General features: G+C 43.2%; 1 protein-coding gene across 1 annotated transcript in view; it reads left to right on the forward strand.

The window, feature by feature from the left end:
* Positions 1-24902, forward strand: part of DCLRE1C (DNA cross-link repair 1C) — a 483826-nt gene that overhangs the window by 114984 nt on the left and 343940 nt on the right. The window lies entirely within an intron of this gene.

Below are 24902 nucleotides of genomic sequence, written 5' to 3' on the forward strand. Positions count from 1 at the left end.
TTAGGTTTTATATAGCGCGAACATGACCCATTAGGGTATCAGAGCGCTTTACAGGAAAAAACACGTTACGTACAAGATAGGCATTGGCAAAATATAGGGATGAGGGTTATGTAAATGACTACAGTAGGATAAAAGCAAGAGTTATACACAATAAGTAGTACAGTACAAAAACAAAGAGCGACATGTATGCAGTAAAACAGGACAAACAGTTAAAATATGGAGAGGGCCAAGCGAATACAGGAGATTATGCAGAGACACAAAGCCATAAAAAGGCAGTAAGCGCAGCAAAGGGGGAGTTATTGGAGGTATTTTCTCATTAGGAATGTTTTCACTTCCTTTTTGAAGCACAACAAAGTAGGAATTCTTCTGATGGAGGGAGGTAGTGAGTTCCAGATTCTTGGTGCGGCCCCAGATAACGCTTGGTTATATGTTTTTACATTGCGGAAGCGGGGTGGCTGGAGCACACGGTCTTTGGCGGACTGGGAGTTTCTGGTTCTCCCGGATATCACAATTGTCTAGGCGAGATACTTCGGGAGTTTGTGTACAAGGCTTTGTGAGTGATGCAGGCCAGTTTGAGCTGGATTCTGCCTTCAAGAGGAAGCCAGTTCAAGGCCTTCAGATGTGGTGAAATGCGGTCAAGCTTTCAGGGGGGCTGTCAAAGTCTTAGGTAGGCCAGATAGGGTAGAGCAGCTGTATTCAATTCTGGAAATAACTAGCACCTGAAATGCAGTTTTTAGGTTGGCGGTTTCCAGGAAAGTTTTGAATTTTTTCAAGTAGCTCAGATGGAATCTGGCAGTTTTGGCCATCGAGTTGATGTGATCGCTCATAATACGATTATTGTCCAAAGTTATCCCGAGGGATTTGGCTGAATCCACTATGGTCGGCATGCAGTTGAGTGCTGTGATTGAGTTAATCCATTCAGGGATGTCATTGGATTTTTGGGGGGGGGGGATGAGAAGGAATTCTATATTTTGGGCATTCGGTTTGAGCTGGTGGTTGGCGAGCAATTGAACTGTCAATTTCATGGCATCATTCAGATAGGTAATCTCCTCCAGAGAGGAGATTTTGATGTATATCTGAGTATCGTCGGCGTACATGTGGCCAGAGAAGTTGGCCGTGCGAAGAATTTCAGTTAATGGTTCAAGGTAGAGATTAAATAGGGTAGGGGACAGAGTAGAGCCTTGAGAGACACCGATAGAGATTGGGGAAGGAGCAGATAGGTTGTTGTTTTTTTTATTAAGAATCTCTGGGTGCGGTTCTAGGGGAAGGAACCAAATCATTTGATGACGGTACCTCCTAGGCCCATTCTGTGTTCGAGGCGTTTAAGAAGTTTCTCATGGTTGACTGTGTCGAATGCTGAGGAGAGATCCAGAAGGGCTAGGAGAGCATTGTCTACGATATGAAGAATAGTAGTTTCAGTGCTGTGCCCAGGCCTGAACCCAGATTGGAAATCGTCAAGTAAATTGAAATTAGCGATGTGTTGGATTAGTTGTAGCTGCACACATTTCTCCAGCACTTTCGCAAGGGGAATTTATTCGAAATAGGTCTGAAGCTGTATGGAATTTCAGGATTCAGAGTGGGTTTTTATAGGATGAGGATGACTTGCCCGGATTTCAGTGAGTCGGGTATGGATGCTTGAAGAAGAGAAGCGTTGATAATTGTAGTCCAGATGTGAACGATGTGTGGGGAGGTCGCTGCCAAGTAGTTGGCAGGGAGAGGGTCGTTGAAGTGGGTGTTCGGTTTGAAGGAGGCTAGAATTTTTTAGATGGACTGGTCATCATAAAGTTCGAAGTTGGACCAGTGAGCCTTGTTTTTGGGTGGTGTTTGGAGAAAACGAGAGGAGAGATGAGTCCCAGAAGGAGAAGGAGGGAAGTTTGAGGAGGCATTGAGTTTATTGCCTAGCGAGTTGATTTTGGTTGTGAAGAAGGAGGAGAACTCATCGCAGGTTATTAGGGATTTTGATGACTTTGCTAGTTTGTTTGATTGAAGGTTGAATATTTCGAAGAGTTTTCGTGGTCTGTTTATGACATTTTCCAGTTCTGATTTAAAGAACTCTTTATTGGACAGGAGGATATTCTTGTTGTAAGTATTTCTGGCCTGGCGGAGTAGATTAAGATGGGAAGCTGAGGGGTTCTGCCTCCAGTTTCTTTCTTTGAGTCATTGAGCTCTCCTTTCGTTATTGAGGGGTCTGCTGAACCAGGGGTTTTTGTCTTTGATTTGGGACCTTTTGAGTTTTAGCGGTCCAGATCATCCAGAATGTTAGTCATAGTCGCATTGTAGTGCTCAGTGAGGTCATTGACCTTAGAAAGATTAAGGGGGGGTGTAGGTCGCTCTCGCAGTGAGCAGTCAGCATCTCAAGGTCAAGGCTCTTAGTGTCTCTGAGCCAGCGTTTTGGTTTCACCGGTTGTCCAAGACATTTCAGAAGGTTGTCAGGTATTGTGAAGGTGATGGTGTGGGGGGTCTGACCAGTCGCATGGCACTATTGAATTTAGTCTGATCGCTGATGCCTTAGCGATTATCCATTCCAAAGTGGCGCCTTTTGTGTGGGTAGGCAGGGTGCATGCCTGGGTGAGTGATTGGTCGGCAAGGAAGACTTTGATGGCATTGAATTGGAGGTCATTGGGGTCGTTCCAATGCAGATTGAAGTCACTGAGGAAGATGTCATTGAGGTGGGGGTAGACCTTAGCAGTGATGATTTCCATTAGGAGATCTGTGAAAGTGTCATTGCCTGGAGAGTGGTAGAAGACGTGCAATTTGCATAACTGAGTAGTGTTTTTACTAATGGAGAGAGCAAGATATACACAGGAGTTTTTGGGTTCTGCATGGAGTTCTGTGACAAGGAGGTCTGAGCAGTAGATGCATGCAATGCCTCCACCTTTTTTTATTTGTCTATCAAGTCTAATGATGTTATAGTTAGGAGGGACCAGTAAGTCAAGGTGAGGAGATGAGGAATCATTGAGCCATGACTCGGTAAGGATGGTTACATCTGTTTTATGGCTTAGGATGAGGGCGGCGATGTCTGAGGCGTATCTCACAGCTGTGCGGCAGTTAAGAAGGAGGCCAGAGAGTGGAGCATCAGTGCGAGTGTTGTTAGAAGGGGAGGTTAAAGGTACTTGTGTTAGGTTGTTGCAGTTTACCCCTTTATTACGGAGGGATGATGATCTATTTGTATTGATTGTGATAGTGGGAATCAGGCAATCGACTTCCTTGTCAGGAGGACAAGGGGCGTCAGGGGAGGTCGTGTAGGATGAGAGGAGGGCTAGAGTTTCCTCCTCTGAGAGGTAGTTTGGCAGTTTGCGGGGGCGAAGGTGTCTGCTGGTCAGCGGCAAGGGCTGGAGGGTGGGTATGGTGAGCAAGGGAAGGGAGGGCTGGAAGGTGGTGATAGAATGTTCAGTGAGTAGAAGGATGTTCACATAGGGATTTCTGGATTCTCTGAATTATGGTGGATGCTCTGTTGTTCAAAGTTTCAAAGACTAAAGGTGTAGGATGTGCTTGTGGGCAAGGGACCAGGGAGACAGGACAGGGTTTGGTGGCATGAGCGGGCGGCCAGGTGGGGGAGCTCGACCCCCCCCCCCCCTATGGCTAGGTTACTGGGAGGCGGGGAGAGAGGAGGGCTAGGCAAGCTCCGAGAGGAGGAGGATCCGGGACCGTTGCGGGGAAAGTTATGTGAGCTGGGGGGAGGTGGTTGTTATATGCTAGATGAGATGGCGAGGTGCGGGGATGGAAGGCGGGGTCAGCGGCAAGGACTTATTGGCGGATGCTAGAGGTTGGGGGGAAGTGGAGGGGAGTTCTCTGAGCGCTATAGGAGAGATTATCTCTGGGTTTGGACAGATTGGAGAACACGTTGGGAGGGTTCGTGCCAATCCCACCTGTGGGGGTGAGAGAGGGTGTGGAGGGGGAGTTGCAGCTGCATTAGTAGGTCTAGATGGGGGGGGCCCTTACTCGTGGATTTGGAGTTTGTTCGAGGGAGATTTTTTTAATGGTCAAGAGGGCTGAGCACAGGGCTTAGGTAACCTTCATCGTATGATCGAGGGAGTGAGTTAGGGACAGAAGGGGCACCTTAATTTGAGACGGGGTGTCTGAGAACGCTCGCTCTAAAAATGAAGGAAACAGATATGTAAGCCATGGAAACTGAGGGTGAAAGTTTAACAGTTTTATTAAGAAGATGCAACTTCAAGAAACTTCAAGAAAAAGGCATAAAAATACAAAATACAAATATAGTGACCTCGCATGAATCAGAAGGCCTTGAAATCGTTTGGAGAGAGACACTTCAGTAAACCTCAAAGACACATTTATAAATGCATTATGAAAAACATAAGTTAAATCAAGGAAAATGTTCTCAGAAAGCAAAACACACTTGATCTAAAATACTGAGAATACTCATGTACCTACCTAAAACCTAAAAGAAAGCAGCCTTGCAAATGTAATATAAGTATGAAATGCTCAATAAGAAAACACCAATTTAGGGACAAAATAGCATAGCAAAATAGGATACATAGCATATACAGCAAATATATTGGCAAGTTAAATTGTATCTTAAAAACAAAAAACAAGAGCTCTTGGGGAGCACCCACACCCGCCTGCCATCTACTAACAGGCGGGTGGGGTAGTCTGCCGAGAACTGTATGAGCTCCCTTTTTTTACTGTTTAAGGCTATGAGAAGCGCCTACAGTAACGTCATCTCACGCCACTTCTACCTACGTCAGTCACTTAAAGCATGGTCTGCAAATTTTATCAGACGTGTCGTGTCTATCCTACTAAATGCGGAATGTAGACTAGGTGAAAGGTTATATTCTCAGGCCAAGCGCTCGTCATAAATTGCATAGGGCAAGCAGAAAATATGTAATGCAAAGGAATAAAATATACATATATGGATATGTGTCTTGGTTATTCAACACCCCAGCTTGACGCGGCTGTGGTGGGAACTTCTCTATTTTCATGTACAGACCCAGGATGTGATGTGCTATATGTCGACAGAACAGAGAGACAGTGAACTCTGCGCCAGTGAACTTTGCACACGGGTAGGGTGGGGGCTCTTTAGTTTGGAGCAGGAGGCCTCTCTGAGAGAGGCTGGCTGTGATTCTTGGTCAGACAAGCCTAGAGCCTGCTGTTCAGTAAAATGGGTGCAGAACTTTGGTCAACTTAACAAAAGGCCTACAGATCAGGCTGGCAGGGCCTACATACGAGTTCATGCTTTGCTGAGTGACAAGGATGGCCCAGGGTATTTGTTATATAGTAACACGGGACCCTCCGGTCAATTTAACACGGCCTACAAATTAGGCTGGCAGGGCAAAGACAAGGGTCTCATACCTCAGGTGTGGACAGAACGGGCCTGGGGTACCCTATGATAAAAAATAGACCCTCTCTCACTGCCTTCTCTAGTTCATTCTTGAACAAAATCCGTACAGCATACCTTTCAGGTCTTTGAGGTATTTGGTAATGGTAGCAGGCTGCATTTAGTGTAGCTTTATTGTTGTTACTTCTACAACTTCTATAAGTGCTAAGTTATTCACATTCCCTGTTCTTTCCTTGCTCTCCCTTTGCTAATTATGCTTTTCTCAGGAGGTGCAACTGCTACATACTCGGTGTGCTTACTGACGAGCATATTGTACATTAGGACACAGCCCACATATTTAGAGACAGGTATGACATTGTAAAACATGCTGTTTTCTGTGTCAGTAGGCCGGTGTGTACAAACGTAACATCCTGCTCTGTCAACTGTCCCCCTGTCCCGTCCTTAGCAATGGCTATTTATTCAATGTGGTACAAAAGTCATTATAATAGCAGCAATGGGGGTCAATGCTGCTAGTAGCACCCATGATCATTTTCTCTAATTGTTCTGAAAGTCTTGTGCAAGTCTTGAGGCATTGTTCCAATCGTTGGTACGTGTGGCTACTGTGACTAGTTGGAAGAATGCCTTATCTTCTGCTGAACTTTTACTTCTTTTAAAAAAAAAAAGTCTGCTGAGTAATAATGTAGAGCCTCAGAGATGATGCCCGTCAACAGAAAAAGTAACCGTTGGTGCCTGTCTTCAAGTAATTTGAGAGGTTTGCAAGCACTTCTATTACTTAGGCACATTCAATATGAAGAAAACAAAGTGATGAAAAGGTAAAGATGTCTCGTTGTCTCAACTTGTAGACTGAGGGGTTGGGGCGTCGATGTTTCCAGACGTTCTTTAGGTGATGTATCCTGGGGCCCGCTCACACAGTCGTCCTTTCTCTTCTGTGTAGCACGTGCTACCCTTCAGGATGAGCTTGGAATACCATTCCCACTTGGTAGTTTCCGTGGAACACATGTAGTTTCTGTGTGGCTCCTTGCCCCTTGCACAACCCCTCAATCACATGTCAGATGAACGCCGGTCCATTTTCAGAACCCAAAAGCATAGGTACTCAAAAGCGCGGTATGAACTCTTTCAGGAGGCATTTAGCAATAGTTTGTGCATTGCTGTTCTTGAATTGGCATGCCTTAGTCCATTTGCTGATCATGCACACAATAACCAACACCGCTTTTGGTCAAGCGTAGATTCCTTGCAGGATGGGGTAGGGTCAAACTGTGGTCTCCTTAATCCTCCATGAGAATGCTCCAATGTTTGTCATGGAACGTAAATGGCCTCCAAGTTAAAAATAGGAGAGAAACAATCTTACAATATTTGAAGGATTCACCCGCACATATAATTATATTGCAGGAAACCCACCTTACCAAAAAATAAATTATTGAAATATGTCGGAAGCTTAGGTGGGTGGAACACTGTCTCTGTTCTGATCAATCGGCTAATGTTAGGGGGGTTGCTATACTAATTAAAAGGCAAGCTAATGTTAGCCTTCTGGATGTGAAGACGGATTCAAGTGGTAGATGGGTTATAGCAACGATTTCTGTGGAGAGTACCCCTATTACTGTAGTTTTATTACTATGGTCCTAATCAGGATGATCCTTCAACCTTAAAAACAATCTGTTTAAATCTGCTGGGGCTTCCTGACAGGACAATTTTTGCAGGGGATTTTAACATAGTTCTGACTCCTCTATGGGATAAATCCCCAAATAGCAGAGCTAACATCCCGTCTAAATCTAGAGCTTTTTTGAAAACAATGATGAGGCAAAATGCGCTAATCGATATCTGGAGGGAGAGGTCGGGCACCCAATTGGGAGTGTCCTTCTATAACAAAAAATACAGACACAAATCCAGGATCGATTATATTCTAATCAGCAATGATTTAAGAAGCAACGTCAAAGATATAGGCTATTCGACCCTCCACCTTTTGGATCATGCCGCCGTTTGGATGGATTGGGGTCTTGTAGGGAAAGTTCAGCAAAGGGCTTGGTCGTTCGACCGTGCAATCCTTTTAGATAAAGAGGAAATTAGTTATCTGTCCCAGGAGATTAAATCTTTTCTAGACATCAACATTGGCTCTGCTGATGTCATTGTGGTCTGGGACACCCTAAAATCCTTTCTGAGGAGTTTAGTCACGAATAGGATCTTGTATAAAAACAGGAAATATAGGGAAGAAATTTCACTTACAGAGTGTCAAATGAAAGAGGTCGAAAAAAGGATTATGAAAGAGACAGATCAGGAGCAAATTCAAATATTAATTTCTAAATTGGAATCTCTCAAAGCGCTTCTGGATAGCACAGTTCAGGCTAGAATCTCCAGTAGGTGGGAGGTGAGCAGGCTTGCTCATTTTAAATACGGCGAGGGGGCTGGTAGATTACTAGCCTGGAAGGCTAAATCAGACAGAGTGCGTAACCTGATCAAGGAAATATATGTTGCAGATGCTAATACACTAACAAGTAATGAAGATGAGATAGGAGACGCCTTCCATACCTTTTTTAAGGAATTATTTGAAGAGGATAACAGCATACATAAGACCATTGCTAGAGATTGGTTAAACTCTGTCCATCTCCCAGTTTTGGAATCTACTGAACGGGAAAATCTAGAGGTGGAAATCTCGCAGCAGGAAGTAAGGAAGGCACTTTCCGCTTGTAAAGCTGGAAAGGCGGCTGGGCAGGATGGGTGAAGTCATAATTCCATTCATGACCATACTTTTTAATAAGATCCTGGGAGATGGAGTTAACCACCCACTTTGTGGGGAGAAACAAACATCACTTTGATTCTGAAACCAGGTAAATCCTCTACCAACTGTGGGTCGTATAGACCCATCTCGCTCCTTAACTCTGATTATAAGGTTTTCACTAGGATTTTGGCAGACAGGTTAGGCGTAGTTGCAGGAGATCTGCTACATACTGACCAGAAGGGGTTTTTAAAAGGCAGAAATCTTTTTGATCTCAGGCACGACCCGATAGGCGCGATTGATTTTTCTTCCAATTTTACTCTTCTACTGGCAGCCATGACGCTTGATGCAACAAAAGCCTTTGACAGGGTAAATTGGAATTATCTTGCTGCCGTACTTGAGAAACTGAATTTTGGTCCAAAGTTCTGCCGAACTATTAAACTCGTATATAGTGACCCGTCGGCAAGGCTGGTAGTCTACGGTAAACTGACCAAGCCTTTCAGCATTAAGAGAGGAGCATGACAGGGCTGCCCTCTCTTTCCCCTCCTTTTTGACTTGTACATAGAGCCATTTGCTCAGAGTCTTAGCGAGGAGTCAGCCATATTGCCATTCAAGAGTGCTACATGGGAGAGGAAGGTAGCCCTGTATGCGGACAACATATTAATCCTCTCGTCAGATCTAGAGACATCATTTCCTCAAGACATCAGGTTAGCAGAGGAGTTTGGTAGAGTTTCTGGCTATGAAGTTAATGCAGGAAAGACTGAAATCATGACCTGGAACTTGCCAAAGGGTTGATATCACACTAAAGATGAGATGAGGTACTTGGGAGTTAAAATCGTCCCTAACATTGAGGAGATAGCCAAGGTGAATCTTTCAAATATTCTTAAAGAGAGCCAAAAACAAATGAGATCCTGGGCTCACCTTCCCTTGACCATTTTAGGCAGAGTAAACCTGATAAAAATGGTAATTTTACCAAGAGTAACTTTTCTCTTTAACACTATTCCATTACATTTTGATAAACAATTGATTGACAGATTCCAGCAGGCAATTAATTCATCTGTGTGGGCCTACAAAGAAACCAGGATTTCCTTGAAAAAATTAAGACGGAGAAGAGAAAAGGGTGGTCTTGCACTCCCGGATGTTCAGTATTATGCGTGGGCATTTCAATTAACCCACTCAAGAATGTTGTTGAAATCCCCAGATTCATCAGATAGAGGGAAAATGTTCAAAGCAATGCTGGATCAGGCAGGGCTTCCCCATGAAGGTTTTCTTTTTAAATATGGAGACAAAAAATCTTTTAAGAAAGTTAGGCTGAAGGTTCTATGTGGAGCAGCCCAAATATGGGCCAGAATTAAAACATCAACGGGTCTGGGGTATTACTCTAGATTAGCTCCATTGTGGGACAGCCCGGGGTCTCCAAGTTGTTTTAAGGACACGCTGGCCATACCATTAAAAACAGCAAGTCTATAAACATGGGGAGACTTAACTGAAGACGGCTCTCTCCTTTCTTGGGCAACACTTGATGAGAAATTGGAAGGGGGGATGTCTAGATATAATTCAGTTAGAAAGTTGGTCCCAAAATCATTAAAAAAACGATTGGACTGGGGAATGATCTTGAAGAACACCTTGTTAAAAAGCCAGCAGGCAAGAAGGAGGTAGCTTTTTCTATTGGGCAATTGAGGAGGCCATAGACGGGGATTTCAGACTAGCGGGTGAATTATGGGAAGAACTGATTTTGGAGGGGGATTGGGCTGAGTTATAGCAGGTATCTTATAATACTTTGTTCTCAGTTGTGAAGCCAGCTTGGTTGAGAAGAAATCGTTATTTCACCACACACAGGGCCTACCTGTCCCCAGCTAGACTCTCTAAGATGTCCAATGGTCCACCTGCCAGATGCAAAAAATGTAGCACATATGTTTTGGACTTGTCCTGCTATTTCTGAGTTCTGGCAAAAAGTGGGTTCCACTATAAAGTCTATTTTAGGATACCCAGTACACATTACCCTCGGATTAATAATTTTTGGTATTCAAACTGAAATTACTGGCCACAGTAGAGGTTTTCTCTTTTTTGCTGTCTTGTTGGCCAGACGAGAAATTTGTAAGAAATGGGCTGAGGCCTTGCCTCCTACACATTCGGAATGGCTCTCATCTGTGTATAAAACATCTAAAATTGACCTGGCCAGACTAAAAAATAGCAAGAAGAGGGCTATTTGGGACTGCCTTTTGAATTGGTCTCCAGCCTAGATAGAGATATAACTAACTTGTCTCTGTATTATGTATAGGAAACTTTCTTTTTGTCCTATGATTAGGCCTCATGGGAAGCTCTCAGACTGCGATGGACCCCATTGGTATCACTGGGTCATCAGGTAACAGTGATCCAAGGTGGGCTCTATTTTCAGCCACAGTCTTCGGTTTCCTGAAATCTGAGGAGAGCATGATCATCCTCTTACTAACAACGAGAGGTCACCAACAGGTAGGATGTAGGTGAACCACTGGTAGGCGGGCGACGTTGGGATGGAGCAGCACCCCATAAAACCTACCTCTCCAAAATGAGTAATAGTGGCGACCTGCGGATTACCAGTTTGTTGGGGTCAGAGGCAAATGAGGATATAAAAAGAAAAAAAAAACAATAACCAACACATACTTGTAATTTGAGTAGGGGGGTATGTTGATGAAGTCCATTTAATGTGGGGAAATGAAGTGGCCTGGGGCAGTGGAAATACAGCATTAGGAAAACAGTCTGATCTTCCATCACGTCCTACAAGTGATGGATCATGAAAAAGACAGGCCATGGGAGCAAGCATTATCGTTGGTAAATATATCTTTCCATTTGGCCTTATTCATGTCCCTTTTCTGGTTGCATACATCCTCCCCTGTTCCCTTCTTCCTTTTCTTTCACCCAGCCCTTTCAATAATATACTTCGTGTCATAGTACATATCATGATCCTTTATCTTTATATCATGATATCATGTGTAGTAGAAGCAATCTGAACCATTGTGTACTCACAATCAGTTAATGCTATTCCTTTTTTGTACATCTGCATCAATAAATTCTTTACCAATTGATACACAGTCCTTGGGGGAGGTGTGTGCAGCACATTTTACAATTGAAACTTTGGTAGTAACATGCCTTGCAATAGTTGAGCTATTAATGGTGCACGCTACATGTGTTGTCCAGCTGAGGTAAAGAGGGAACTCCAAATGAAGGAAAGAACCTAAAAACTATATTGGCATCCCTGTACAAGACTTTAAAAAGAAATTCATTATCTCCAAAAGCAAAAGAGGAATTAAAACATTGTACTATAGCTTGACCCAACAGCAAACACAGATGAAAATCTATGTCACAGTAACACCTTTAGTAATCAAAAATACCCGTAGCCCCACGCCCAGGCCATATTTTCATTTTTTTTTTAGGTCAAGGGCAACAAGTTTTCATGCATATTTCGTCCTTGGGACAAGTAGGCCCAACCCCTACATCTCAAACCCTTTGGCTGCCATGTTACAGTACCACATTATGGATCAGGGAAAGGCATAGTCTCCAAAAAAAGATAATATTTGTGTCCATGTGTTGATGCTGTTCAAACTTGCATTTATTGTTCATTAATGCAAAGGCTTTATTATTAGGGTGAGCGCTCTAAGTAAATGTTGTAAGCTCAGACTGCACTACTGACAGTGGTTGGAGTATAAAAATGTTTACACACTTTTTCAGTATTTTAGCAATGTGAGGCTATGTATACTGCTCTCAGAATGCTCTTCAATTAGATGCGGAAGCTCGAAAGCAAGACTGATAATTCTTTGCTTTCAAAATAAAAATGTTCACACAAAAAAAAAGCAAAAACATTTCGCTAAACTACTGGAATAAGGTAGGTACCAGTTCTTTGCAACATAAAAATAAACAAGCATTGGTAAAGCCAATGAAATTGTTGGTCGGCCTTTTGGCTTTGTCAATGCACAACTTTTTTGGGCAATATTTTTGTGAAACCTCATTGGTGTGGGAGCTGCTGGGCCCTCACCATTATAACAAACATTGGCAAAAGCAGAAACTGTTTTGGTCTCAAAAATCGCACATTGCACAGTAGTTCCTGGCACTGGATAAAACAACTGTGTGTGGATATGCTCCTTGTGAAAGAACAGAATGAAGTCACTCACAGTGAAGCTAGCCAAGAGAGGAAGAGAGAGACAACATTTTACTAAACATAAAATGTCATTGTTAACGCCAGACCTAATTAGGGGCCAAATCATGAAATAAAGTGCACCCATGTCCTTGTATTAAGTGCAGATATACAACTGTTGTAAATTCACAAGACTACAGAAGTAGGACAAGAAATAGTACTCCTAGAAAATATTTGTGAACTGCATTTAAGCATGAGCAAACTTTCAGGTGTAGATTTGCTCAAGCGAAAATCTGAGCCATTGCAAGTTCACTTTTCCTCCAGCCACTCTTTTTTTTGTGAGCCAGAACTGTTGCTTACCATTACCTTCAGCCCCAGTATGTAGATCTGCGGAAACGTGGCAACATAAGGGAATTTTTAGTATTCAAAGCCTAATATGGAAGGAGCCTTAACATAATCAGAGGGGCTATTTCACAGCTCTTATATAATGACATTGCTGCCATAATTTGTCGCTGCATTACATGGCACAAAAGGGACACATGGAATTTGTTACAGGACAAGTATATTTAAGAAGCAACCTGCCCCATGAACAAGTATATTTCATTAAATTCCACACCCCTTTGTGCCAATCCCTACACCTTGAAACCTATTTTCAAACACCCTGAAAGATTGCACCTATATATTAAAACACATATTAAATCTGTGCACATTGTATCCTTGAAACATTATATTACGAAGCACAGTTATTCAATGCACACTATCCTTCTGTATTGACATATACTCATTACTAACGATCAATACATAAACATAATATAAACACAACATTACTACTTTTCCTATTACTCCTATCCTTTGTAGACCCTGGCGAATGCACTGCATTAGAATGCATTTTAGCACATTCCACTTTACAATGTAATTTATTACTCCAATATTCTCTCCAACTCTGAAGAACATCTGCTTGTGAAGATGGCGGTGTTCCTATTGCGGCTGATCACCTGTCCTCTTCTTCTTTGGACTCAGGGATGATGGGGCCCTTCCCCTTCTGCCTGAACACCTGAGTAGAAAAAAAACTTTGTAGCGCGTGTTAAATTATACAAATATATGTCTACTTTCATAATTTCAATGTCACTGTTAGGTCGAGTTGATGTGACTTATACATATATTAATTGTTCAGGGATAAGTATATGGGGTGTTATGTTGTTGTCAGAACATTGTAATATTTGTGAGTGAAAACAGAGTGATTCATGGGCAATAAACTATTTTTGCTTTCTCTCAATTTATTCATTTATTTATTTCCCTCAATTGTGGCTCTTATTTTGCCTGTTTTATCTCTAAGCAGTCTGTTCAGGCATTGCTGAAAGTTGTTGCTGCTTTTATATCATAATGGACACATGGCCTAGCTGTCATCCAAACATATGGGAAAATGTAGTAGGCCTGAGCCTGTGGCATGACAAATCTTTCCTGTGCAGTCTGCTTATTCCAAAAATGTTGCAAAAACCTCAAAACATCACTTAACTCCGAAAGCCGAAAGTGAACGAAGAACCAAAACATTGTACTCTAATAGTTCCCAGGAGATAGGACACGAGAGGAAACTCGTAGTGGTAGAACTGCAAAATATATGCAACCACCTCTAAAGTCTGCAACTCGACTTTTAAAAGGCCTCTTCAAATCCACACCTCTCGTTCACACAACACTGCGATACTGAGCATTGCTTACTCCATGCTAACCTCCTTTAACATTGAAATCTACTTTATATCTGCACGTATTATTTATTCTTTCAAATTTTCCTAGCACTGGGGCATGTGGTGGCTACCTGTAGTAATCTATTCCTACGAATCTCTTGTTGTCTCATATTTTGAAGGCTGCACACAGCTGTGCATATCCGAAAACGTATTCCTTACCACCTCTCACCCATCTGCACATAAACACATACATATTCCTTCCCTAAACTGCACAACATGAAACCTGAAACACTGTATTCAATCTCGGCTTTCCCCATTACCAAATTGTGTGATTCTAGGCAACTTATTTTTTTTTTAACTTCCACAGCCCAACTTATAATATACTTCTACACATACATATTTTCCTCTCAATCTTATGTCCGTTGCCAACCACAGGAAATCTTTCTTGTCTGGCTCAACGCCCAGAATCTGTGGTCGGCCAGGAATGCTACTTCTGAAGGCAGATCAAGACACAATCTATTAACCCTTCAACGCCATGTAATATTCAGACACATGTTGTCTTTAATTGTACGTAAAATATAGCTTATTTTAAAATAATATGGCTTTTTTGTAAAGCGCACGTTTACTCAGAATGGTATTGTGGCGCAAAATAGCAAATCTTTATTGTTCCCCTAACTTAATGGTACTCATTTTATCCAACTTGGAAAGCTGAAAGGCTGAGGAGACCTAGCAGCATTTGACGTGTGACCAAGAAGTCAAACCATGGGTGTAGCTTGCGTGCATTCCACATAAAAAAGGTGGCTGTGTGTTATGGCGAGAAATGCATGCAAAAGCCTTCCTCCCCCTCTTACTACCACTTTACTGAATATTCAAGTGGGAGGATCCTTTACTATGGTTGCAAGCACGCCAGAAAGGTGAGATGAGAAGCATGATGTGTGACTGTCAAGGAACAGAATGTACTTAATTCAGTGTGTAATGAGTTAAAACACTGGATGCACCGTGCACCAGTTGCGTTGTCTCTAATTGAACCTGTCTCAGTTAAAGTGGGTGTGCTTGGCACGTACCCAGATGTTCCTGCTTATCACTTCTCACTGCAGTGCACAAGGGACGTACACCTATATATAACCTCTCCTGTGGTAGCACTGTGAGAGAAGGAGATGAGGAGGGCCCATAAGCAAGATAAGAGATGAATGGTAAGTATTTCCCTTCTGTTGTGGTCACGAGCTACACACACATTGCTTATCTAAAAATAATGAATACAGATGTGAAACAAAGGTCTTACGTTGAAGTGGCACTTTTATTCATCAAATCATTAACACAGCAGAGAATATATTCATCAATTTGTTAACTCCAGAAAGACTATTCAAAACTACAATTGTAATCAGCCAGAAATAGTAACACAAGAATAGATGTTTATGACGCTCAAGTGCCTTGAAGGCAAACCCTTAAGTGAGAAAATTAACCATGCAAGAATTTACAATTTCAAAGTATATTTAAAGGCAATGAAAGGGTGAAATTTCATGGTCCTCGGGTACTGCACCAAGACAGCTTAATTTGAGGGGGTGCTTCTGCAAAAGTATGACAAAATAGACGTGTAAACGATAGGGAAAAATAGCTTTCTGATTCATATGAAGGAAGAACCCTTTTTAAAAAAAATTCAATATATAGCCTGGGAGTCTTAGCAAAGTCTTGGCATTTAAAGACACATTTCTGGAGTGAAGAACAAACTCATGTAATGCAAATATATAAGTCAATGGAAATACTTTCAAAATGCAAGATGCACTTGACTGCAATGCTAGGAATGCACACGTTAAGTTAGGAGGGACAACCATTAGTGCTTTGCAATAATGTTTTAGAATAAGGGCAATACAGAGGAGAGAGAAAAAGACCATTTCAAAGTACAATAAGAAATTAGAGCTTCAGCCAAAGATGCTTAGATAGAGGGCTGAAGGAGACCACACAGGTGTCAGTGACCCAAGGGGTCACTGCAGCGGGGTCGTCCGTCGAATGGACTGAGGAGCAGATCTTTATACTCTTTTAATGATGAACTATTGACCACAAAAGGACAACATTATCAGGTGCCTCTGACCCATAGGACATGACGCATTTTGGTCACTTCTGGGAAATATTTAAGAAAATAGAAGTGCCACCCACGCAACAAAAAGTTTCTCAAAAGGTCACAGGATTTTTGACCATGAATCATAATGAAATTGAGCACCTATTGAACAGGATTTGCGTCACTTCAGGGAGAAAGGCCTATAAGCCAGGTAAGAGAGGGAGAGGCTCTAAATTGCAAATCAAGAGAAGGTGACAACCATTATATCTATTAAAGTACACCGCATGTAGCTGAAAAAGGAGAAGAACAGAGGACACCCATTACAATATAGAGAGAGAGAAGTCGAAAGGCGTTGGCTACTGCCAGGCCTGAGATAGGAAACCACAATGCGATGTGATGAAGGAAAGTAGCTCCCCTTTTGGAAGCACACAGTTGAAAAAAGACCCTGTTAAACTCAATGCGATAGTACACCTCCCATTCCCTGCAGAAATAAACTTTCAAACAAAACAATTTACACCAAATAGGTAATCAAAATTCAAAACAAATGTGAGCTGGCAGACGCGGTCCTATACACACGTATTTGTGGCACAAAGTAGGAGACGCCAGACGCAACCTCCTGTCGTCAAGTACATACTTCAAAATATAAATGTGAGGAAATATTTAAACAATTCGGGGTATATTGTTGTGCACTACGTGGTCAGTTATCTGAAAATTACTTGTGCTAATTAAATGTGGTGCTGCGCCACATGGGTCAGACAGGGACTGGGGGGGGGCAAGGGGTAACTATATAATACTATTTATTCACAAAAAGGCAACAGCTTTCATATATAAAAAAAACAGTTACAATTCTAGTTATTATTGATCTCACTAAATACATAAAAGGTCGTTGCGCCAGGCACAGATGCTTAAAAAGACAACTACAATGCATGCTAAAAAGACCACAATAAAAAGATATTTGACCCTAAAATATTCGCACTTCAATTATACAAAATGTGCAGCATATTATGTACACATCTATTTATATAAATAAACTCACTGAACTATTTGCGCATTCTCCTCTGCTGGCCTAAATGCATACAGAAGGATGTCTTAAAATAACATAGCAAAAAAATAAACATCTTTACATTTCATTTTAACACAGGAAGAGAACAGAAAACCACATTAGAAAGCCTCTTTTCCACAAACCATAATCGCACAATACTCATGTTGACTGTCTTTGGAAATAAAAATATATACTGACAGTCCCTCGCAAAAGCCGAGGAAGTCTGATAACTGTTTATCATAAATCCTCATGTGCCAGTTACAAGACATAGAGTGGCACATCTTATCCGGGACTCGGAACCGCTCCTGAGCCTGCAAAAAGCTGAGATTTGCATCATGCAAACTCCTTGCCTTCCTGCACAGGCGTTAACTCCATCTCCGTTGCACAAAATATATTTATATAATAATAAAGAACCGATAATGTAAGCTCTAAAAAAAAAAACAATGCTTAAGCTAGCTAAAAATATAACATCTAATACATCATCCCGGGGAAACCACTTCTTATTTACTCTCCATAGGAGATAACCGTAAGCCCGTTAGCTAGGCGGGCTCGGAAATCAACCTCTTCCCTATTAGTATTGAAATAGGGGTTCCCTCTGAATCTTTAGAGAGGCACCAAAATTACTACTAGAAAACTCAAGACGCAGTTCACTTCTCCCTATGTAAATATGATAGGGGTATTCTAAAAAAAAAAAGAAGAACATAGATAACCACTGAAAGACGCCAAACGCAATCATCCCTTCCCTGTCAGGTCCTTGTGACTAGACAGAGGCCCTCCCCTAGCTATATGTAGAGAGGCACGGTAACAACTTATAACAAAGAATAGATAACCACTGAAAGACGCCAAACGCAATCTTCCCTTTCCTGTCAGGTCCTTGTGACTAGACAGAGGCCCTCCCCTAGCTATATGTGGAGAGGCACAGTAACACGTTATAACAACAATAAAGCAAAAATGAGCTCTGAAAGATGCCAGACGCAGTCTTCCCTCTGGCTCTAAGAGAGGCACTGTAATAACGTATATCTTTTTATAGCAAGAAAAACACGTAAATCACATAACTTCCTAACTTCACTCTCTGGCTCAGAATTCCACTTCGCACACAAGCTTCCTCAGCTTTAGAATGTCCTTTAGCGAGACTAGCTAGACAGGGAAGAAAACTGAAAGGGAAATGAAACGCTGATGTCTCACAAGCGCTCCCTTCAAACTGTTACCAAAAAAAGACACAAGCACATCAGGTAGTCAACATAAACTGACCCGAGCGTTGTTCTCTGTGGTTCAGTCAGAAAAGAGGCACGAGTGTTTAGTCTGCGTCTCCTCCCGGTCCCAGCTGTCTCCTGTCTGCCGGTACTACCAATCCGAGTCACGGCACCAAATGTTCGAGGGACATTTTTTTTTTAAGGATCAAGTGGGCAGGGGGCTGAGCACAGGGCTCAGGGAACCTTCACCGTATGATCGAGGGAGTGAGTTAGGGACAAAGGGGGCACCTTAATTTGAGCCGGGGTGTCTGGGAACGCTCGCTCTAAAAATTAAGGAAACAGATATGTGAGCCATGGAAAATGAGGCTGAAAGTTTAACAGTTTAATTAAGAAGATGCAACTTCAAGAAACTTCAAGAAAAAGGCATAAAAATACAAAATTCAAATATAGTGACCTCGCATGAATCAGAAGGCATTGAACTCGTATGGAGAGAGACACTTCAGAAAACCTCAAACACACATTTATATAAATGCATTTTGAAAAACATAAGTTAAATCAAGAAAAATTTTCTCAGAATGCAAAACACATTTGATCTAAAATACTGAGAATACTCTCGTACCTACCTAAAAGAAAGCAGCCTTGCAAATGTAACATAAGTATGAAATGCTCAATAAGAAAACACCAATTTAGGGACAAAATAGCATATACAGCAAATATATTGGCAAGTTAAATTGTATCTTAAAAACAAAAAACAAGAGCTCTTGGGGAGCACCCACACCCGCCTGCTATCTACTAACAGACGGGTGGGGTAGTCCGCCGAGAACTTTGTGAGCTCCCTTTTTATAATGTTTAAGCCTATGAGAAGCGCCTACAGTAACGTCATCTCATGCCACTTCTACCTACGTCAGTCACTTAAAGCATGGTCTGCAAATGTTATCAGACGTGTCGTGTCTATCCTACTAAATGCGGAACGTAGACTAGGTGAAAGGTTATATTCTCAGGCCAAGCGCTCGTCGTAAATTGCATAGGGCAAGCAGAAGATATGTATTGCAAAGGAATAAATTATACATATATGGATATGTGTCTTGGTTATTCATCACCCCAGCTTGACGCGGCTGCGGTGGGAACTTCTCTATTTTCATGTACAGACCCAGGATATGATGTGCTATATGTCGACAGAACAGAGAGACAGCGAACTTTGCACACGGGTAGGGTGGGGGCTCTTTAGTTTGGAGCAGGAGGCCTCGCTGAGAGAGGCTGGCTGTGATTCTTGGTCAGACAAGCCTAGAGCCTGCTGTTCAGTAAAATGGGTGCAGAACTCTGGTCAACTTAACAAAAGGCCTACAGATCAGGCTGGCAAGGCCTACATACAAGTTCACGCTTTGCTGAGTGACAAGGATGGCCCAGGGTATTTGTTATATAGTAACAAGGCCTACAGATTAGGCTGGCAGGGCAAGGACAAGGATCTAATTCCTCAGGTGTGGACAGAACGGGTCTGGGGTACCCTATGATAAAAAATAGACCCTCTCTCAAGTTGAGTGGACCTGCTCTGCGAGGGGATTCAGGGGGCGACGTCAGGCCTAGGGGGTGTGTGGAGGGGTAAAGTACTTGTTTGTTGCGGATGGGGAAGAAGTCAGCAAATTTATTGAGATGCATGTCAGATGCTTGGATCATGACGATGCCGTTTTTGTAAGCGGTAATGGTAAGGCACGATTGTGAGTTTGGATCCATAGGGGATGTTCCTGGCAGTGTGTACGCTAAGTACTTTGAGTATGGTCGTGCGCCATAATGCTGTTTTCCTAGTATAGAAGATAGTCATTGGTGATGAGGCCCCTGTCAGCATTGAAGTACAGGTCAGACATCAGAGTCTCAGGGTGTCTTCTCAGGAGGGAATTTTTAAAGGTTTTGGCAGCGGACTTGGAACGGTTAAGAGGGTAGGCGATGGTGAAGGAGTTGTATCCAGTGGCAATCAGGTCAGATCCAGCCATCATGGGAGGATGGTCAGGTAGTAGAGAATGAGAGTCCAATGTCTGAGTTTTTCAGTTCCAAAGGAAGTCCTCTAGATATAGTTCTCTTGTTGTCAACACAATTTGAATATCTTTGATTATATCGACTATTGCATCACAACGGAGCATTTGGCCAGTCAGTGTGTCTTCATCAAAGATGGTACTAGTCAGACGTGTTGATTGTGGTGATCATGCCTTCACAAAAGCCTTTTGATAGCACTGACGTTCATCCAGATGCAGAGGATCTATGCAGGCGACTTCTGGTCATGTGGAGGACCCTACAGCGCGAAGATTCTTCAGCGGTTCGTTCGCGCAGCAAGGGAACACAGGGTAGGTTATGGGCTAGGCGAGAATAAGGTGCAGAGTCCTGCTAAGATATCCAGTTTCAGAGCAACTCAGTGTGGGCAGGAGATCCAGTTGCACAGAAAGTCAGAACAAGTGCGGGCACACGGTAGTTAGGGACAATACTGGGGAGATATGAGCACAGCCATTTAGTGCAGTGCCAGACGGAGTATAGTCTGCAGTGAGGCACCCCGCTAAGGGATCCAGTTGCAGAGAAAGTCAGGCAAGTGCAGCACACGGTAGTTAGGGGCAATACTGGCATTAGTGCAGCGCCAGAAAGAGTATAGACGGCAGTGAGAGTGAGGTAGACTAGGGTCTGGATAGGTAGCAGGCGGTATAAGGCAGGGCAAAGATGAGGTGTTCGTGATTAGGCCAAATCAATAGAGACAACCAAAGTTACCCAGTTGCTGAGGGTGAGGCGAGGGGAGCGCCGGCTGCCGCAGAGCAGAGAAACACTAAGCTGGATATCAAAGGCAGCTTTGGTGCGAGGGTTGTGTATGCAGATCCCGAGGACGGGTATCCGCTCACACGGCGAGAGTTTCAAGTGACCAGGTGGAAGGTCGTTAGAGGCTTTTAAGGTGCAATACGAGGATCGCCATCTTGAGGAGGGCGAAACGGAGGACAATGTTGGCAGAAACAGCCGGCGATCATGTGGATTAGAGGTAAAGGAGCAATCCTTCGGTCCAAGAAATAAAGTAGGCAGAAAGAAGGTTAATAGTCTGAAAAATGGAACGAATCGATCATGGCAATAACCATCTGTTGGAGCAGGAGGCAAGGGAATCACCTCTAGGTAACATGCAACAAGTGAGCGCTGATGTCAGCCATAAACGGGGGACAAAATGTCGGCTGAAACAGCAGGCAATCATGCGGATCAGGGCAGGCAGCAGTCTGTGCATACACAAACAGCGCAGACCCCCTTAACATCTATCCGGCAGCCAAATCCGGACACGGAGTAGGTCCATCACAAGCCCAGCGGGGGCACAAGTGGCTCCTCAATCCCAGGCCTGTTCACCGACCCGTAGCAGAAAACGGTGGGGGCGCGGTCCAGTCCGATGGCACAACACAGCGCCAGCCCTTCAAATGGGGTACATCACACACAACAGCATCAGGACCGCAGACCTCAAGGACTGGTTATGCAGGGGAGCAGCGCTGTTCAAAGGGCATGCTCTGGCCCAGATCCTCAGGCGAGGCGCCCCAAACACCAGCTACTCAGGGCAAACAATCCACGGGGAGAGAGAGCGAGGGGCTCGTCAGACCAAGGCAGGTCCCCCACAAGCCCAACGGGGGCACTAGTGGTTCATCAGTTCCTGGGCCCGTCAATAGACCCAACAGCTGAAGCACGGTAGTGCGAAGGGCACCAACCCCACGGAGGTTCGGTCTGGCAGGGGAGCGGCGTGGTTCAAAGGCACAGACCGCACCAGTTCCTCTCATGGAGGGCGCCACTTACCAGCAACACCAGGAGCACGGTCCCCGAGGCTCGGTCCCACTGGGGAGCAGAGCGGTTCAGAGGGCACGCTCATAGCCAGACCCACCAGGTGGGGTGCCCTGTGCACCATCAACTGAAGGGGCAAATCCCCGGGGTGATGGTTTTTAAGTTTTTCTAGAAAGAAGTCTGCAAGTTCATTACATCGCTCAGTGGAGACCAGAGGAGGCTTCTGCTCTAGGAAGTTCTAAGAGGTCTTTCGCGACGCAGAAAATCTCTCTAGTGGTGTTAGCTGCTAAATTAATTAGTTCTTCATAGTACGCTTCCTGGGCAATTTTTATTTCACTTTGATAGCGTTTTATAGCCTCTCTATATTTCTGCTTGCTAATGACATTATAGTAATTCCTCCACTTTCTCTCCAGTCTTTTACAGTCCTGTTTATGTGACCGAAGTTTGGGATAGTACCAGGTTGAGCGTTTCTCACTTACTTTATGGCAGGATTTGAATGGGACAACCATATCCAATGATGACCTAATCCAGGTGGAAAAATTATCTGCGGCTGTAGTGAGGTTATGGGTGGTTTCCGGTTTTAAACTTTCTACGGCTGTAGTCCAAGCTTCTACTGTTAATTTGGCCCATGGCCTGACTCTCTTTGTGGTGAAATGAATACCTGGGTGGAGGGGTGGGGAGATAACATAAATGGGAATCAAGAAGTAATCGGTCCAAGGCAGAGGGGATGGGTCGTCTACCGATTATTTTTTATTATTGGTGAAAACAGGATCAAGCATGTGTCCTAGTTTATGGGTGGGGCATGTGAAATTTTGCAGAAGTTGAGCTGCTAATAGCTCCTTAGTCAGTTCTGATGCATTAGCCATATCAGAGCTATCAAAATGGAGGTTGAAATCCCCCAAGAGCGTGATATTTGGGGTGGTGCCTACTAGTGTGGCTGCTACGTCTGGTAAGGATTGGAGGAATAGCCCACGTCCACCACCTGAATGCTCAAGGTGTTGTGATAATGTGGTTTCAGAGAAATTAATCCTGCACTTCCATCCAAGCAAATAGGTGTCAAAATTCATTGTGTTGAGAAGAAGGCAACTTAAGAAACGTGTCCGTGTAAAATGGCAGTGTTTCTTCCCGAGCCTAACATAGCCACATGACAGTTTGTGTTGCCAAAAGCACTTCCCACATCTTCACCTTGTGTTCTACAACATGTGAATATATGAGAATGTTGTTTGTGTGGTGTTAAGTACACTTTTGTCAAATCTTGCAAGAAGTCACTGACAACGTTTTGAAACCTATTGCCACATTGCAAAGATCAGGGGAATTACCAGACTCTCCTGTTCATGTTACATTTTTTTTAAAGTCTTCCATTTGTCACCATTGTAGAACAGACTTCTGGTGATATTAGGACTTGATTTTCCCATGTGGTATTAGTTTTCAAGATGCGGTCCAACCGGGTGCCAGTAGGTGTTATTAGACGGAGATGCGCTTTGACAAAGGTATGACTACAAGCCCCTCTACTCCGTCAGATCATGAAGCATAGTATTGCCATAGCATAAATACTACGAGTCAAAGACTAAACCGTATGTATTTTGAATCGTGTGCTCACACATTAGGTGTGCATCCGCACTTTATTATAGGTTTCCCAAGGAGTGGCATGCATGGGGCTGGTCCCCGTGTGGTCCTGAAGAAGAGGTTTAGGGGATACCGCGAAACATGTCGACCGAATATTAGGGAGTGTATACACATAATAGTTATATCTTTTCCCTTCTATTTAACCCCCTTTTTATCCATACCAACTAGGAGCGAGAATAAAATATTGCTCACTAGCTAGGTATTTTTAATATCACTTTTACCACTCCACGAACACTGCACTACACATTTCTTCCCAAAAATGTGCTCCTACGTAGTTCCGCAAGTCGCAGCACGCCCCAAGCAGCAGCTGTTTGAGATGGCCCCAATGATGTATCATGTCACCTAGGGGCAACCCTAGGTGAGTGAGGGGACTCAAGAAAATAATGTTCTTTTCTTTGGACAGGGGTCTTGTTTTTTCGCGCATTCAGAGGAATCCCCATTCCCTTGGTTAGGTTTTTGGATCTGACATTTACAGATTATTTGTGAACTATAAGTATTAGTTTTCATGGCAGGCGATTCATGACTGTCAAGTTTCCCAGGTTCCTGCATGACTAGCTAGTCCAGTCTGGATTTGAATTAGAATGCTGGGAGTTGTAGTCTTGATGTTATACTTGGTTATTAACTAAGACTACAAGTCCAAGAATTCTAAGAATAGACGAGACTGGACTAACTAGTGACTCAAGGACCTGGGAAACTTCGCAGATATGGTGATTGATGGCTCAGTTGTAGGGTCAATGAAGAGTGGATCAACTTCAGTGGGAGAAAGTGCACCTTGAAAGTCTTTGACATATTCAGGATATCCATTGCTTCTTATTTGGTGAGAACAGAAACATCTGCTGTAGAAAGAGGGTTGGAGGAGGTAACTGGAACATAGTTGTCACGTTTTATCTGACACTCCAAAGTGTGGAAAACATATTTTTATTAATTTATTTATTTATAAAGTTTCATATAGCGCGAACATGATCCCGAAGGACATCAGAGCGCTTTACAATTGGAGGGAAGGAAGGTAACAAATGCAGTACCGGCATCAAATAAGAATACCAAACGAACAGTTACAAAACAAAAGGTGTCAATAGAGAGTAATAAAATAACTAGTACATAGCGAGCTAAGAGGGAAGCAAATGATAGGTTAAAGAGGAGTAGCACCCAGTGCAGGTCGTAAGGTTGTAAGTCCAATGACTTAAAGCGGATGATCCAAACCCATTTAAGGTAAGAACTTTTTCATAAACAATCTTTTAGCTTCCAATTTGAAAGCAACCGTGGAGGAGATTCTGCGTACTTCGGTGGTAGAGAGTTCCTGATCTTGGGGGCAGAGCTGGAGAAAGCTCGATGACACGTTCTCTTTTTGCGAAGATTCTGTGGTTTCAGGAGGAAAGAGTTAGCACTTCTTGAGGGTCTACCACCTC

Source organism: Triturus cristatus, chromosome 4_1, assembly GCF_964204655.1.
Source record: "Triturus cristatus chromosome 4_1, aTriCri1.1, whole genome shotgun sequence".
Lineage (NCBI taxonomy): Eukaryota > Metazoa > Chordata > Amphibia > Caudata > Salamandridae > Triturus > Triturus cristatus.